This window comes from Falco rusticolus, chromosome 2 (assembly GCF_015220075.1).
Source record: "Falco rusticolus isolate bFalRus1 chromosome 2, bFalRus1.pri, whole genome shotgun sequence".
Lineage (NCBI taxonomy): Eukaryota > Metazoa > Chordata > Aves > Falconiformes > Falconidae > Falco > Falco rusticolus.
This window is the reverse complement of record NC_051188.1, coordinates 21,056,007-21,073,316: the sequence shown is the minus strand read 5'-3', so window position 1 is coordinate 21,073,316 and position 17,310 is coordinate 21,056,007. Positions and strand designations below refer to the sequence as shown.

Below are 17,310 nucleotides of genomic sequence, written 5' to 3'. Positions count from 1 at the left end.
GCCAAGCTTCATTTTTATCCCCTTTAATGTGAGGTTAGGAATGCTGGGGGCTGGGGAAGTGGATTAAAGAGAAAATTGCTGGGTTTCCTCCAAGAGCTTGTGGAGTGAAATCTTGCAATGCCCAGAAAAATGTAATCAAGTCGTCTAGGAATTAGAGCTCTCTCTACAAAAATTAACTGGTTAAGATTTTGAATTCCATTTCATATTTCTCTTAATGGCTGCATCACCTCTTCTGAGATTTTCCACAAAGTTAAAGCAGTCAGAGCTCCCATATAACTTCTGATCTGTGCCCATTACGTCAATGCAATACATCGCATTTTGGGGAAGATTTCAGCTCCCCTCATTGTGGTGATGGCTGTGGGCTGCATGTGGGTGATGAAACCATTTGCCCAGCCTGGAGCACTGCATTGGCACGGTGTGTTGCAGGGGTGTGTGACAGCATGTGTTTTTGGCTGCCCCCAGCCCGGTGCTGGCTGGTGGGAGCCCAGCTCTCCCCACCCTGCCACGGCCACTGTGCTGCAAGGGGCAGCAGGAGATGTGGCTTTGTGCAGCTCCCTCTGTGGGCATCGCACAGAGGCTGCCAGCACCAGGGTTGTTGTGTGAGAGGAGGTGGCCCATCTGGGGAGGAGGGAGGTGAAACAAAAGAGGCAAAGCAAGAAGAAAGTTTCTGGCTGAGGGAGGAGGTGGGTGAACTTTATAAGGTGTCAGCCTTGTGGGTGACCCATCTGGGTAGCTGGCTGCACTTCACCCATGCTGGCACCAATAAAAGTCATGTCAAACTCAGCAGCAGCAATGAGACTTCTAATTTTACCTGGTTTTCACAGCTGGGATGGTGAATGCATCAATCAAATATTTATTTTTGCTTTTGTTTTAAAATGTCTCTGGAGGGGAAATTCAGCCTTCACCTGCTTCCCACATTGGAAGCCCAGCTGCTCTTCCAGGCTCGGTTTCCAGACACAGGGCTGCCCTCAGCTGCCATGCTTTTGTGAGAAGATTGCTAATAATGCTAGCAGTTCCCAATCTATTTTTCACTCTAGGAAGGGAATTTCAAAGGAGGACTCTTGATGCCTGCTGCTTAAAAAAGATTTGAGCACTTTGTGAGAGAATCATTTTAAAACATTTTAAAACATTCTCTTTTCAGTGTCCTGTCCTACATTGCCTTCTGTCCTCACAATGCTTCCTGTGTCATCCATGACTTCATTCTCACCCCTCTATATGGATTTTTTTCTGCTTTCAGCATCTGAGATTGATAAGCAGGGCTAATGCCACCCTGCTGACCTCTGTGGCCAGCACAGCCCGAGGCAGTTGCAACCAACACGCGTGCCCTGCTTGGGAAGCAAAAGGTGTCATTCTCAGCGTGCCACTGCATTGAAGCCAACGCTTTCGGCAGCTAAACTTAGGGGCAACACGACAGCTGTGTGAGATCATTGTGCTGCAGGAGCTTAGCCAGTGGGGCAGGGTTCTGGAGACTGGCACTGCATGTTATCCTGGCTAAACAGTCTGCTCTGCCTGGTTACAATGTCCTTTTGTTTCCTTGAACTCAGAGAGGATTTCTTACTGTGACCGTGGTGAACTTTCGTAAAGCTGAGATATGATGACCAGAAAAATATGTTTTTCCTGGTCTCTGTGGTACAGAAACCAATACTGTAGGGCCAGTTTTGTTGCTTACTTATGGTCAGTACCTCTCGACCTTTCTCTAAATATTTAGACAAGTGCTCTCAACATAAGGATGTTGGCCTCCTCTGGTAAACTGCTTGTGATAACACAAATGATTTCTATCAGATGTACTTTAACATGAAACAGGCCTTGTAAGATTAATAAATCCTTTTATACAATGCTGCAGAGGCCTCTTGGTGTTCTCAGTGTTACTTTAACCTTCAGTATGAGAGAAGTCAGCCTCAGCTCCTTGGCAGGAAACAGTTTTTATTTTTTTTAATCAAAAGCAGCAAAGTCACAGTAAAGTCCAGGAATTCTCTAAGGAGTCGTCCTCTGTCTGTATAAAGCTGCAATAGCACTGTGTTTTCTTCCTGTCAATATTTGTTTTCTCTGCCTCTGCAGGTGTTACCCTGTAGACAAGCTATTTCTAGTGCATCCTGTGCAGCCAAGGACTGCAGAGGGGAAAAGGGAGCTCCAGACTCCCAAGAAATCCCTAATCTCACACTTTCAGCCAGTCCCAAAGCTCTTGGAAAGTGCTATAGCACTGAATATAGCATTTTAAATGAAGACTGCCAGGGGTTGGAACCGTGTGTTTCTGGCTGTGGGTTGCTGGACCATGGGGAGGGACAGCACTCCACACTGGCAGGTGGAGTTCAAAGCAGCAGGACTGGCAAAGTTAGAAGAGCCTTCAAGGGAAAAGTTTCTTGGTTTTCCTTGGAGGACAACCTGACAGGTTAACATGGGTGACTAAGGTGAGAGAACGAAAAAAATCTTAGCAATGCCTTCAGTGGTCCTTTTTCTGTTATAGGTTGTATTTGAGATCCCCAGTTCTTCTGAGGTCTGCTTTGTGCAGAGTTGATGACACAAGTAGAAGTATAAATGTGAAGTATCTAAGGAGCTAAATTTTAAAATGTGTAAGTGCTAACAGCTACCTGTGCCAACTTGGAAAAAAGAAACCTAACTCAGGATGCTACTGGTAGCACATAGACTTCTGAGCCTTGATGTAATCAGCACTGATGAAATTAATCTAAGGCAGTCCTACACAGCGCCAGCATACTTTACTGTTGGTAAAGGAAAGAAGCAAAAGCAGAACAGTAATGGTATTTACTAAGGCTGCTACACAGACAGAAGTTTTCATGGGCGACTTCTTCAAATTGTGAACATTTTGACACAGCAGGATAGTTCAAGCATGAAATAAATAGGTAGAAATCCTGTTATTTCTATAATTTAAGCTGAAAGAAATGTCAAAAAAAGAAATAGTGCAGCAAAGTGTCAGGAAGTAAATCTGAATTAAACAGAACAGACCATAACATTGGATCTGTTACAGGAGATACTTACTTCAAATACATGTTATGCCTTGAGTAACACCTCTTCCAAACACCAAATTTTGCCCTTCTGTCTCAGTAGCCTTCTCCACCCGATGACTACCCCGTGCCTGCAGTTTGCATTGCACTCCTGAAACCTGAGGTTAGTCAGGACCGTGTCTCTTTAAAAAAAAAAAACAACACACCACACACACAAAGAAAGAAAAAAAAAACCCACGCTGGGAAGGGGGAGCTAAAGCCTCTGCTGCATTGGGCTGTGTGGATACAGGGTGGCTGCAGCAGTGGTCACGCATCCCTCCACAGCCTGCTGATTTTGCGGAAGAGGGGGGGAAGGATCATTTTGCGGTCCAGATGCTGTCAAACACAAGCAACCAATGGAAGAAATGGCACAATGAGCAGACAAGCATGTGGAAGCAGTTTATGAAGAAATAGTTGAATACCGAGCTTCACCCCGGCTGATGCTGTAAGTATGAGCTCAATAGCCGATCCCGTAGCCACTGCAGTTGTTTGTGGGAGATGTTTTATGGGTGTCCCTGGTGCTTTTTGCACTCACAGGTGGAGAAAGCATTGACCGTGACGTGTTTCATAGTGTATTTTGGCAAATAACTGTATTGTCTGCGTCTCTGCAGGATTTTGGGGTGACTCGCGAGCTGCAGTGCGCTGGCAGGGTGGGTGAAGCATAGGACTCTTCGCACATGAGGTTGTTCTTTCCTGATGGCTGGCTGGGCTCTGCTCTGTAGATGTGCTAGCAGACTGCTGCAGTACCACCCTCTCTGTGCAAAGGCCTCTCTCTGAATTTCAGCGCTGCCTTCAAGCACTGGGACACAATGCATTTTTTCATGCTACAGTGGCTGACTTAATTTTAAAAAATCCTAGAATTACTTGCTACACAAACTTACTTCATGCCAAGTACTCTATTCTTAATTTTTCTGATGTATGCAGTTGTAGAAAGCTTATGAAATTCCAATAGCTTTGTGTGTTACCACTGGGAGACTGGTTCATAACATAGCTCTCCCAAAGACAGTGCCAAGTATGATTTATTACTCAAAGGAATGAATATTTTCCTATCACTGGTCTGTTTCTAGCTGAAGTAGATGTATGTATTTTTAAATGTAAACATTTGTTCTCATGGAAATCCAGCATCTTGTTCTTTGGCAAATGATTTTGTGTTTTTTATTCTGCACATGCCCTAATGATCTAGTACAGCTTTAAAAACAAGTGAAAAAGCAGAGCTAGAGCAAGTTTACTGCACTGTGTTTCTCAGCAAATTTTTTTGGTAATCAGGCAAAAATTTTTATTGTAGCTAAAACTATGCATGTCAGTGGATTAAAAAACTAAGCAATGAGTATCATCCTTGTTATTGTATGAGAATATTAATTTTGCTTTCATCTAAGTACTGCATGGTGATTTGCTTTAAACCACAGAATATGATCTATTTGATGGCCTCTGTGGTTGTACCTTGACACTTACCGAGCAGCTGCAGAAACCACTACCACTGGGAGATCTCACTCCAGCAGCAGGGGAGGTAACAGCAGGGTAGCTGGGATGAGCAGCGGTGCTGGCGTGTTAAGGAGGATGAGTAGTTGATGCAAGGAGGAGTCCTTTTTCGTGCATCTCTTTTTGGGAGCTGGCAGAACTGCAGCTCCTGATGCTGGTGTCTGCATGTAGCTACGCATTTCTGCCCCTATTGCAACGATGGCCTCAGTGGGGCTGTAAGGCAGACGTTCCCTTACGCTGGGGAACCCACAAGGAAGGTTTCCCGTTGATTTTGGAGTTGCACTCACCTCGTCGTATTCTTAGGGGTATTACAGCTCCATCAGCTGTTTATTTGAAAAACAACTTCTTATTGCTTGCTACCAGAAACTGAATTGTAAGAGGCCCAATTTAGCCCTTAATGAGCTTGTAACAAAATACTGCTACCTAGGGAGTGCTCCAGCAGTGAATGTGACTGCTGAGGCTGTGGTATTGTCAGTGCTCTTTCTGTTCCTTTCTCTCCTGTGGCTGGATTGTCACCTTCCCAACACCAAGCAGCATCTCTAGCTGTAAACAGGATTTCCAAAGACTGAGAGAGTAATCATTTGCATTGTCATGTGAGTGTTTTAAGAATACAAAAAGTCAATCCCACATAGAGAATTTGTGTTCCCATGCTAAAAATGTGCAGGACCGTCACGTAATTTAATTAGATAAAATTGTTTTATAGTCTGCTTACTGTCCTGTGAAGACGGTGGGAAAAGTTCAGCTCCTGTGTGCTTCCATTGTTTTCAGTAGAATTACACTGGGGTGAATTTGGCATTTTTGGGGCTAGTTCAAAAAACTTTTCTTTCTCTGTCCATCTTTCTTAATTGTTTTCCTGTTTGTCAGGCATTAATTATTATGGCCTTCAAGGCAACAGGCCCAGATTCATAAAAAAATAATACGAAGGACCTAAGATGCCCAAGTTAGAACCATGCTTGCCTGAGGGTCCCTGTAAAATCAATGGAAAAAACAGAGGCCCTTCCAGGAAAACTGATATGTTGCATACCTAAAATTAGCCAGTGGTCATTGTACTCCACAGTGTTTGGGGCTGCATGGACCTTGCTCTCAAAAGCACAGTTTCTAACATACTAGATGAGTTTTTATGTAAAAACATTAAAAAATGTAGGGTTTTGTAATCCAAAAGAGCATTTTCTTGAAGAGTTTAGATGGTGTCTAGCTTTCCAGTTTGTTCCAAGGGTTAATACAACACATGGAATTGAGAAAAATGCATGTCAGACTTTGAAGTATTTGATCTGTTGGAAGACTTAATCTTTTTAGAAATATGTTAATTCGTTCAGCAATTTTTTTTGTTATATACACAATTACTCATCAATTATTTCTGCCTCCGCTAAGAAATAAAAGTCACACATTAATTTGGTACACTAGGTTTTCTCTGTAAATCATACTCAGATTTTTCCTATGAGTGTATATTTAATGGATATATTTGCATTTTAGTAGTCTTGAACTAAATCTTTAAATGGGGTGCTCTAGTTTATTAACATTTTTCGTCTTCTTCTTGATCAGCCCAATAGAAGACAGTCATTATTAGGAATTTTTAGCAAGTATGTTGTTGGTTGTGATGGAGGTACACCAAAGCTGTGTGAGGGAGGAAGGAAGGTTTCACACTGCCTGTGAAGAACCTACATGTGTTTACATACAAAGAAATGTGCATCCATGAAGGTCAGACTAGAAATAAATAAGGCTTAGTTGTCTTCCCTAAACTTACCTGTAGAAATTGTCTCCATCCCGGTGAAACCAAAACAAGGCAGCATTTCTGATAGGCGATGATTACACTCAGGACATGACGGGGCAGGTGTTTTGAGCTCCTCTGGTGACCTGTCAGGATGGCACAAATGTGCCCCAGGCTCCTTTCAGTGGTAAGGTTTGGCTTCTTTTTTCTTACAGGAGAATGATACAGTTGATTGCATATCCCAGTCACCATTTATTTGAGATAAGACAGCTGGTGGAAAATAGTAAAGGTCAAAGCTTTAACACTCTGGTCTCCTGTGAAGAAGGAAATACCAATGTTAGTATTTGAATTACTAGTTTTAGTCAAAGGTTCGGTGAAGCAAAGGGAACAGCTTGTACCTTGTTTTAGGACAGGCTAATTTACCTGGCTGTTGCTTCGTTAGTTATATATGGTACACTGTGGAGCTCTGCAGCATTAACAACAACATTATTGTCGGGTTTTAACTAATGTAAGCTGAGATCCTGTAGAACATGCTGGTAGCTACAGAATGGTCTGATGCTCTTCACAAGCAGTCACCAGCTGTCGCTGAGTCCTGTTCCATAAAATCATTTGCGCTATGAAAGAAATTGCTAATGTCAGATGTCTGGAGACCTGCTGGGAGAGAAGGGGAATTACAGCTGGGCTCTCAATCCTTGCTTATGCTACCTGTGCTTTCCCCATAAATTGCTCCCTATAAACCTTCCCCTTCCTTCTCAAATTTCTCCCTCCATATTGTCTTTCTTCTCTGTCCCAGCACAATTCCTACATGAATTACCACTTCTGATCAACTCTCATGAGGGTTTTTTTTGCAACAGCAGTGTCCCTGGCCAGCCCCCATCCTCCAGCAGCATCTCACATTTCTCTTACTCCCCAAGGGTGAATTTGCAGGCTCTGGCCATATCTGTGTTACTAAATAAGAGAGCTACGGAACAAATATCTGCTCAGGTCCTTAGCTCTCTCCTTTGTGCTCAGAGGTGCAGCCAAGCTCACGCCTTGGGACCAGCACAAGCATGTGCTGAGCCAGGCACTCTGTCTAGAGCAGTCCATGAACAAGAGATGGAGCGAGCTGTCCACTGGAAGGTGATTTTTGCACTGTAGAGCATTGTGAAGTCTTTTTCCAGGCACTCATAAGTAATTTTCACTTTGTCACCTTCACGTTCATATTGCATTGGCACTGGAAACACTCGCCTGGCTCTTGGCATAGCCTTGTGTTACCGCAGCAGTCCTGTGCCGTGCAGTGTCTCAGCCTAACAGTGGTAATCCACCACAGCAAATTAGATTTAAGAATTGAAGAACTTAAAGTGTTTTCTGGTTTGTTTTGGTTACTTCTGTCAACATTAAGCTCACCTCTTTAAATCATACTGGTTGTCTGATGTTTATACAATGTATGTGTATGTACATGGGGACTTCCCCCAAACAGCAGTAGCCGTGTGGAAAACTCATCACTTTGGGACATACACGATTATATACAATAAATTACTTGGTTGCATATGTTAGAAAGCACTCCCCTACTGCAGAAAAATGGATCGTTAGAGCTGAAAGAGCTTTTCCATCTCTTCTGTGATGCCATGAAAACTGATTTATTTCAGTTTCTCATTAGCTGTGACAAGGATGATGTCAGAGAAGTTGTGCATGCCCTGTCTCATAAATAATAAATGAGAAGGACCTTGTCTCCTCTTTCTTTAATGGATCAAAGTTATAGCTGGATGGAAAAGGCACCAGCTTGCTTTATGGAACATAATGGAGTAACCAAATTGCTCAGACTCATTTGAGTGTATTGATCCCTGGGGATTCTGCCTGCCCCTTTATCTTGATATCTGGCATCTCTCTCACCATGTTGTAGAATACGACTTTGATTAAGAAGAATAACGATAAGCTCTTAAAGTTTTATTAAAAACTAGAAATAAGAGAAAAAAAGGCATGTTCTTTTTGGTTAGCCTAAACTCTGTAATATAAAAGTCTTCCAAATGCCCTTTCAGTGGAGCTTCATTTATTAATTGTTAATGTAACGACTCCAATCTGAAATGTGCTTCTCATTTCTTTCTATTACAGTGCTTGCAGCGAGAGAGAGCTTTGTTGTTATAAGCTTCTCATTAATCATAATTTTCACTAATAAGGTGCTGTTTAATCAAGTAGTTCAAAACACTCTGCAAACACTCGTGAATGCAGCTTTATGATACCCCTGTTGCTTAATATAGCTGTTTGTGAATAACATTATTTCTGTTTCATATGCTGAAATGTCCATATTCAGTCCCTTGGTCTTTTTCTTTCAGTGTTAGGCCACCTTTGTAGTATTTTTAATTAGGAAAAAAAAAAAAAAAAGAGCATTGAAATATGTGTTTAGAAAGTAATACCTAGTATTGGGTATGTTGTGAAGTGATAGAAGAAGAGACGACAAAGTACAGGCACACCAAATCTTGGCAGAGTTCTTCTGAGAGTATTTTTCAACAACAATTCCTGTTGTGAATGCCTCCTGCTAAATAAACAGGCTACATTTCAGTGCTTTCACACTGGTTTGCAGCATTAGCAAAGGAGTTCAGTACTCTCAGCTTTTAAAAGATTTTCTACCCACTGTCTTGGCATGCTGTATGGAGCCAATTCTCTGTGTTAATCTTGCTTCTGCAACATTTGGCATTCCTAGATGAAAATTTTCAGCATAGTGTGTCCCAGTTTAGAGACAGGCCCTCCTACTTATGAAGAAGCACTTCATACAGATAAATTCCCTGCTTAAAAGCATACTAGTCATAGAGAGAAAATGCCATACCATTTGTCATCAATTTTGGCTGACAAATGGCATAGAAATGAAAATACTTCTGGTCATGTCTGTCAAACTATTCATGCTTCTATAAGTATGTAGTGATCATAAGAGCCTGTTCCTGCTGCTTTTATATAAAACTGGACTTGGAAGAACAGAAGAGAAGAAGAAAATGTATTTATTTTTTATTAATAACAGTAACTGAGAATGAAATTTGACCTTGAAACAAACACTTCAGAAGTATTTATCTGTTGGTCTGAACAACACCCTGGCACACCAGGTAGATGAACATCAGTCATATGTCTGTCCTGGATCTTAAATATTACAGCCTCCTCTTCTGCGCTTTTGTAGTTACAGTCTTACCCTGCTGATAGCGATCCAGATGCTGCTGGGCAAATTATTTTCCTGACTTGCCACTAGACTAAGGCTGCCCTGCTCTATGCTTTCCTTGATTCCTCTCTTTTCCTAAGCATCAAGCGTAGGCTGCCTCAACCACTGTGCTTAGTTGCCAGCTGGGGTTAAACCACTATGTTGACAACACAAAAGTATTCCCAACCCATAAATACAAAATCATTTCATTCTAACCAAGAAATAAGGAGTGAATGCAGTGATCTGGTGACATGCCCCACAGGCCAATGAACTTAGTTGCTCTCAGGTAAGAGGGTAGATGTGAATGTCAGAACTCAGAGCTTCTCCCCACCCTTCCCCAGCTGCCATTTTCCAGATACACAAATTTAGAAACTCTCAGTTTAGATGTCCCAAGAGATTCCCAGGGCCTGGCTGTGCACAGAGGGCTTGGATGGGATCTCCTGGAAGAGAGCCGTGCTCTGATGTCGTAAGCTGTAAGAGCCTTCTTAGGGAGAAAACTGATCAGTCTCCAAAGCTGCCACTTCTCTGCTTGCATCTCCTTTTGGAGGGCTGCCGGAGAACCTCACTGCTCTTACGATTCATTCTTACCCACTCTGGGCTTGGTTTATTCTGGGACAATTTAAACCTATATATTTTTGTGCCCACAGAATCTAATAGGTCAAATAGGACTACTGCTTTTCCTGCGCTCATTCCTCTAATAGATTTACGAAGAATAATCTCACCTTTTCTTTGCTATCTTTTCTTCCATTCTCTTTGGCTAAAGAGGCCAGTTTCTCTTAGTCTCTGCTTAGCGGACAGGCTGTTGATTCCCATGGCGGTCCCTGTGGTTTCAAGGCATGTCTTTGGGAAACTCTCATTAGCTTCTTATTATTATCTGCCATAAAGGTGGTTCTGTATCTATGATTATTGTAATAATTTTCATCTTTTCCTGCTCAACTGATAGTTTTCAATGTGGTCAGTGTTTCTAAACTTCAGGAGATGAGATTTATGCCTTTTCCTTTCTCTGGAAGACAGTTTTTCAATGGAAGATATTAGGTTGACTGCATATTTTGTTGTATTTTAACTCATTTTGCATTTGCTTTTATGTCTTTAATTGGTCTTTCCTTTCTAAAGCCTTGCACACTCTTGACATTGCACAAAGGATCTGTAGTTGCCCAGATCACTTTTTCCCAGTCATACAGTACTAAACTCTGCTTGATTTATTAAAAGTATTTCCTACTAAAACTGTGATTTTGTATTCCAGAGTTCTTGGACAGAGATGATCTCATTTCTTCCAACCACAATGAGTTAACTCCCACCTCAGTTATGGAATTTCAGTTTCTTCAAGTTTTTTTCTACTAGCCATGTCATTTGATCTCCATATTGAATGCTAAAAATAAAAAAAATAATTAAAAAAATCTACTTACCTCTGTTACAGGTTGCGCATGAGACTTTGTAAGTAAAAAGGCCGTATCTCAAATTATGCCCAGAAATCATTTGGAAGAAGCTGTTGCTGAGTAGGAGAGGCATCATTTGGTGAAGTCGTCCACCACACACATCTGCAGTCCAAAACCGACAGGGTCCATGACATCCCTGATGATGAACCAGAGCTCAGTTTTGTTAGATGCAGTTATGTCAGCAATACACACTTGCCTCAGCTAGACATCCCTCAAAGCAGGGCTGTCTGAATATCTCATACCTCCTGAAGGAGAGAATGACTTGGCAGGGTCATGATGCTATCAAGATTATCACATCATAAGCTTTCCAGTAATTCAACATGAAAAAAGTTTTTTTTTTTGCAATAACATCTGAGGACAGGCTAAGTGTTAGGAGAAGGCTTGGCTTCTTGAATGCTCCTTTGAGAGCTGGTAATATCTTCCCCTCCTTGAAAGTGCTGGGGGTATTCTGTAACTGTAGACTTGAGATTTCCTTGTCAGGCTTTTGTCAGTCAAGTGCAGATTTCTGAGTTGTAGGTCCAAGAATTTCAAACCTTGAAGAAGATACTGCAAAACACATTCATACAGTAAATAAATAAATCACATTTATGTATATCTGATACAGTTAGTGGTTTGTGGCTATCAATCTTGCCTGAATCCAAATATCTGTAAACAAAAGGGGGAACCTCCATATAATAATAAATGCTTATTTAATGAAAAAAATATTAAGTCAGCAATTGAAACAGCTTTGCTTCTTAGGACTTTCAGATTGCTTTGATAAGCAATTTCTTCCAATTTTCATTGCCATAATAATAATAATAATAATAATAATAATAATAATAATGAAAAAGACCCAGAACTGTCCTTAGAAGACAGAAAGTCCAACTAAAACCACAGCTGCTCCTAACAGCAGGCTAACATCCTTCCTTCCTGGTCATCTGTGCTGCAAGGTGATCAGAGAGGAAGATGCCAGGCCAGAGAAAGTGGCAAGGCTAAGCTATCATACTGATAGCTGAGGTTACACAGTGTTCAGGGAATGGTAATGCCTAAACCAAATATTCATTTTACTGATTGAAGAAAATTTTTTTTAAAGATCTGAACCCATCTGCTCCTAATTTAAAAGTTGAAGTAAGATCAGTAGGAAGATTTGAATATAGCTAAACCCTTCACCTGAAGGTAAAGTAAAAATTATTTTTAAAACATTGTGTGAAAGGATAACTTTCCACATATAAGCATTACTTATGATAATTACTTGGAGTTTGATTTACTTAATGGGTAATAAATTTTCTAAGTATATTTTTTTCTGCTTTGGATATTTGAACACAAAGACTTTATTATTTGTGATCATCTAAAACAAATAACCCAACTCGTATGCTGATTCAGTATACTTAAGCTTGAGTTGCCTGTTAGTAGTTTACCAGGTAAGAGGCAAAACAGGTAAAGAATTCAGGTGCCAAGATTAGGTATTCAGAATTTAGGGCATAACTGACTTTATGGTAAATAGATAATCTTCCTAAGTTCATCTTTAAAATAAGTTCATTTACTGTTTCATCTTAAGTGCATTCCTGCAAAGTGCACTTCAGGGGCACCCTTAGACTTCATGTGTCTGTTACAACGGTCTTTTGTGTACAGCACTGTATAGTGCCTTTAGGTGACCGTGAAGAGCATTAAGTTTTCCTTCTATTTCAGCCACCAGTAATGTTGCAAAACAATAATCAAGGGGTAAGCTTTCCAGGGTACTCTTGAAGAAAAGTGCTGGAGGGAGATATTTTTGTAGCGAAAAGAATCATTATAGAAATCCAAACAAAATCTAATTAAAACAAAAACAAAGAGAAGGAAATGTGTAAAAGTACTCACCACCCCCGGGGAATCGTATTTTCAGAACACTTGACCGAATACTTTTTCTTCCAGCCCTGTATCAAAAAATTCAGCTGCCATAATCATACTGAAATTTTAGTGTTTTTGTACAAGGGCTTAGTTCCTATCCTGCCCTTCATCTGGTTTCTTATCAGGGACTCACAAGACTGGTGTCCCACTGTTAGATAATTCATAAACTCTTGTATTAGCAAGTTTGCACGGAACAGTGTGTTCCTATGGTGGATGGCCCAGAGTAGTTTAGACCCTAGAAACTATACAGCTGCATTAGTGTTCAGCTTGGACCTAGAGTACCCTGCTTTAGAGCAAGCAAAGCTTTTGAATTAAGCTGGGTATCTCTAAATGGCATTGTATTGTGCAATCAAGTCATAATCCATATTCCTGCTGTTTTCTTCTCTGCTTAATAGCCCCATTGTTCATATGTTTTTGACTGCAGAGATCTTCAGGTCTCTGTATTATGTTTCCTAGAAAGCCTCAGTTTCCCGTTTTCATTCGAAACCCCATTACATGGTTCAGAACTGACTCTAAACACAAATGGGTTTCCTGTTTGTCCTTTTATGTGGCACCCATTGCTTTCAGTTTCAGAGGAGAGGTCTTAAAATCTCCAAGTTTCTGGAGAACAGCAGTGAGGTTTTAACAACCTGACTCTTTCCTTCAGTTGGTTTTATTTTTTGGTTGGTTGGTTGGGGTTTTTTAAGACTTTTTCTCCAGCTGCTCTTCATTGTTGAGAAATCACTTTGAGATACTTCTATTGGGTATCTAAATTTACTTCATCAGAATCTGATGAAAGGATTCTTTATGCATAATTCAACCACATAGTCCCAGATGGTTATTGTAAGGTCATTTGAATACCACAGGATCAAACTGTGAAGTAGTCATATTATTACAAATAATTTTTAGAGTGTTCATATTGTTGCATATAGCCATTCTTCCTGAGTCACCTTTTCTGTAAGTGAAGTATTGCAAATCTTGTGTTAAGCACATTTACTTCTTGAGAATTGTGTTTCCCTTGTTCCTTTGAGAAAGAAAAAGATGAAGCTGGCGCAGGACCTGGTTTTTTGTTGCAAGTAACTTAGTCTTATTCTTGAGAGGAAGTGTACATTTTTTTGGCCCCTGAGACAAATTTCCCTCCACTTCATGGCTTAGGGTAGCAACCAACTAATATATCCACACAGCACTGAGCTGCAAGGAGGTACTGGCTTAATCTTGAGAACCATAGGGCTATCAGCTCTGCTTAGTGCAGTGATGGTTCGTTACTGCTTTGCTGCTTCTGATTTTGGAGCCAGCAGCTGCTACGTTTGCTTGGATAACTCTAACTCTGAACTGTTTTCCAGTACGTGCTACAGATTTATCCATACCTAATCTACTGCTTACCATTACGGCCTAACTTCACCATCTGCTGCTGGAGGCTGTCATCTCTCTTAATAATAGTTTTCTCAGTTAATTAATTTCAGTGGCTGGCAGATGACCACCACACTGTGAGACAAAGATCAGGAGAGGGGGCTCACTCAGCCTGAGGGAACTACGTAACCTTGCTGCAGATAACACACCTTAGCCTTGTTTTGGGCTTGCCCTGGGCTCCGGTGCAGGCTTTGATGAGCAATGTGTCTGTGTTCTCACCCACACTCTTGCTGGTGCAGCTTTTTTCTTTTCTGAGTCTCGTGGTTTGAGTAGATGCTAAAACTGCCTAAATCTAAACCAGATGCAATTAATTCCTAGAGCACCTTCATAAATCAGACTTTTCTTAAATACTTGGTTGGAAACCTCGTTCCTGCAGTCAAGGCTGAATAAGTTCCCAGATTTGTGATTAGCTTGGCAGAGCATTCTGTGGTTTTTGACCCCTCACTCCCCATGTGGCATATAGTCACTAGCTCAGGTTTAGCTGGAATTTTCTTTGTTTATCAAACCTCCTGCTATTCTAGGAACCTATGGCAATTATGGAGCTGCTGGTCAGTGATTATACTACTCAATGGGATCTAAGAGGGATAATTGTTGCTCTTTCTATTGCTGGTGTGGCCTTGAAACGACTAGGCACAAACAACAATATTTGGTCCAGAAAAACCCAATGACGACAAAATTGCCCCACTTTTCATTTGTTAAATATTGTTATCCTTGTACATTTATTTGTCATGTTTCATCAAAAAAGAGCAACGTCCACTGTGCCAAATATATTGAAGACATCACACTCTAGATAATCACTTTTGTACAGCTACTATCAATCTGTCCTCTGTATAAAAATCAACAGGAGTGCAGCATTTTGTTCATTATAATATTAATAGCATTATTCATAAAGTATTCCTAGTATTAATGCTATCAATAGTATAAAGTGTTGGCATTTTTGAAAGCTTTTAGTTTACTTCTAATCTTAAAATTGTGTATGATAAAGCATGAAAGCTCATGTAATGTATGACATTATAAATGCAGAGAGGTGTGCATTGCTGATGGCTCTGATTTATATTTGCTAATGGCCTGGGCTACTCATTTCAGTTGAATTTTGTACACCAAAACTGTCTGGACAATAAACATATTAAGGACATACCTACTTTACTTCCAGTATTTCTAGCTCACTGGCACATTATTGTATTACACTGTTTCAGGTCCATCTCAAATTTCTGCAGAACAGTTGTCTCTGAGAAGCAGCTCTGTACATTTGTGTGGTACCTGCAGTTGTGTGATAGCCTTGAATTTAATTTAACCTTTGATAGAAGTGCATTTTGAAACCAGCTAGTATACTAGTGCATTGACAGGAACAATTTGTACATAAGAGGTCTCTGTATTCTCTGTATTTGATAGCTGGATGGTCTTTTTCTTATGATTTAGCTGCTTGCTCTGGACTGTGCATGGGTCCTCCTATTCATAGTGAGTGTGCTCTAGGCTCATTCAGGTCTACCACTACCATTGCAAGGAGGCAGATTTTAATTATGAGAATTAAGCCTGTCATATGTTTCTGCCTAAATAAATCCAGGAGAAAGCCAAATTTAGTGAAACAGTAGAACCATTCTGCATTTATAGTGGTACACTGGAGATTGCAAACTAGCCCTGAGATGACACCATAGTACTTGAGGTCAGGGATTAGACCTTGGGTATATTCAGTTTCCAGCTTGTTCTGCCTCTCTCGGCACTCATTTGCCAGCCTTCAGTTTTGCCAGGTGTCCTTGCTTTTTGCCTTTTTTAAAGGATGTTTCTGTCACACTAACAGGTTTAGAAGAAGGCACGTTTATAGTTTGTGTCATAAGGTGCATCTGCCTGTATTTGCTGGCAAAACCATTATTGGTAAAACCAAAATGATGTCATATGCATGAGGTAAAGACTTGTACATTTTCATTCAATTTACAGTTTACTGAGAAAGCATTTTGGGGGGAGAGTGAAATGTCCTGAAACAAAAAAGTGCATTTCCCCCATCCCGTTTACACATGGACTCTTTGTAGCTGTGATACTGAAAGGAGCCATGATTAGTGTGAGGTGATGGAGCCACGGCGTGTCCTTGAACCTTGAAGACAAATGGTAGGTACAGCCAAGGTTACCCGTGAATGCAGCAGATGGATGGGGCATCTTGGGCTACGCACACCCTGCTAGTGACCCAGCCATGCTGCAGCTCTGGTAAGCTCAGCTTACTCTCAGGGTATGCTGCTCACAACTGCTCTCCTGCTCGAGGATATATACCTTCTGTTGTTGTGGTCTTGTTTATTCCAACAGAGGTCAGCATAAGCAATAATGGTTTTGTGATCAAATTGTGCTTTTAAACTGTATAAAACATAAATTGAGGATTAGCTACTGCTGTGCTTTGTTCACAAATTTTCTCCACTAAACTTTGGATTGTGTTCAATAATTATGATGGTTCTTGCATGCTTCCCATGCTACTGGATGGAGTATCAACAGTTTTGATTTAGTTGTTATTGCTGAGGAAAGGAACTCAGTGTATGTGTAGTTTAGACTGTATGTAGTAGACTGTGAGTTTTAGGTTGATGCCAATATTAAAAGGATGGATAAGAAATTGAACAGATAGTCAGATAACCACTAATGATTTTCACACCAGAAATTTCTGGAATGGTATTAATATATATGTATCTACCTGATTTGCAGGTAGAATTAGGTATTTGCATAGCTGTGCCTGTGGCTTCATACCTACAACTAATTACAGGCATCCATAAAAATGAAGACTGTTTTTACAGATTGACTACTAAACCTCCTTCACCAAAATTCAATTAAAGACAGACATAAAATCCTCCAGCAAAGGTGTTTCCTTTTAAAAACTAATAAAACAGACAGTAGAATATTGGCATAGGCAATGGTTGTAACTGTTTTTTCCCAGGACAGATTTATGGTTATGTCTATACTAATAAATTCAGTGACAGAATGTTCTCAGATGCTGCAGCTCTATGTCATATAAAACTACAAAGTAACCTGTATGACCACCTCAGGCACTGAAGTGTAAGGTCAGGAAGTTAAGTATGCCAGGGTCAGTCTGTATCTGGTATCTGACAGCCAAATTGGCTCTCTTTCTTACCATAGGAGACAACATAGAGATGACTGTATCAAAATCTTTCTAGGATTGTAACGTGATCTGGTAGCAAACTGACAACACCATTTGGTCACATCCATGCTGGCAAGACCAAGCTCCTTCGAGGACTAACAGAATTATTTGCCAGTATAGAGATGTCACTTTGTACT

The 17,310-nt window shown here is 40.7% G+C and overlaps 1 protein-coding gene across 1 annotated transcript in view; it reads left to right on the top strand.

The window, feature by feature from the left end:
- Nucleotides 1-3,244: 3,244 nt before the first annotated feature.
- The window catches only part of SACS (sacsin molecular chaperone), a 59,848-nt gene continuing 45,782 nt past the window's right edge, over nucleotides 3,245-17,310 (top strand). The window contains exon 1 of the mRNA XM_037375750.1: nucleotides 3,245-3,444. The gene's annotated coding sequence lies outside the window, so the exon portion shown is untranslated. The remainder of the gene's footprint in view (nucleotides 3,445-17,310) is intronic.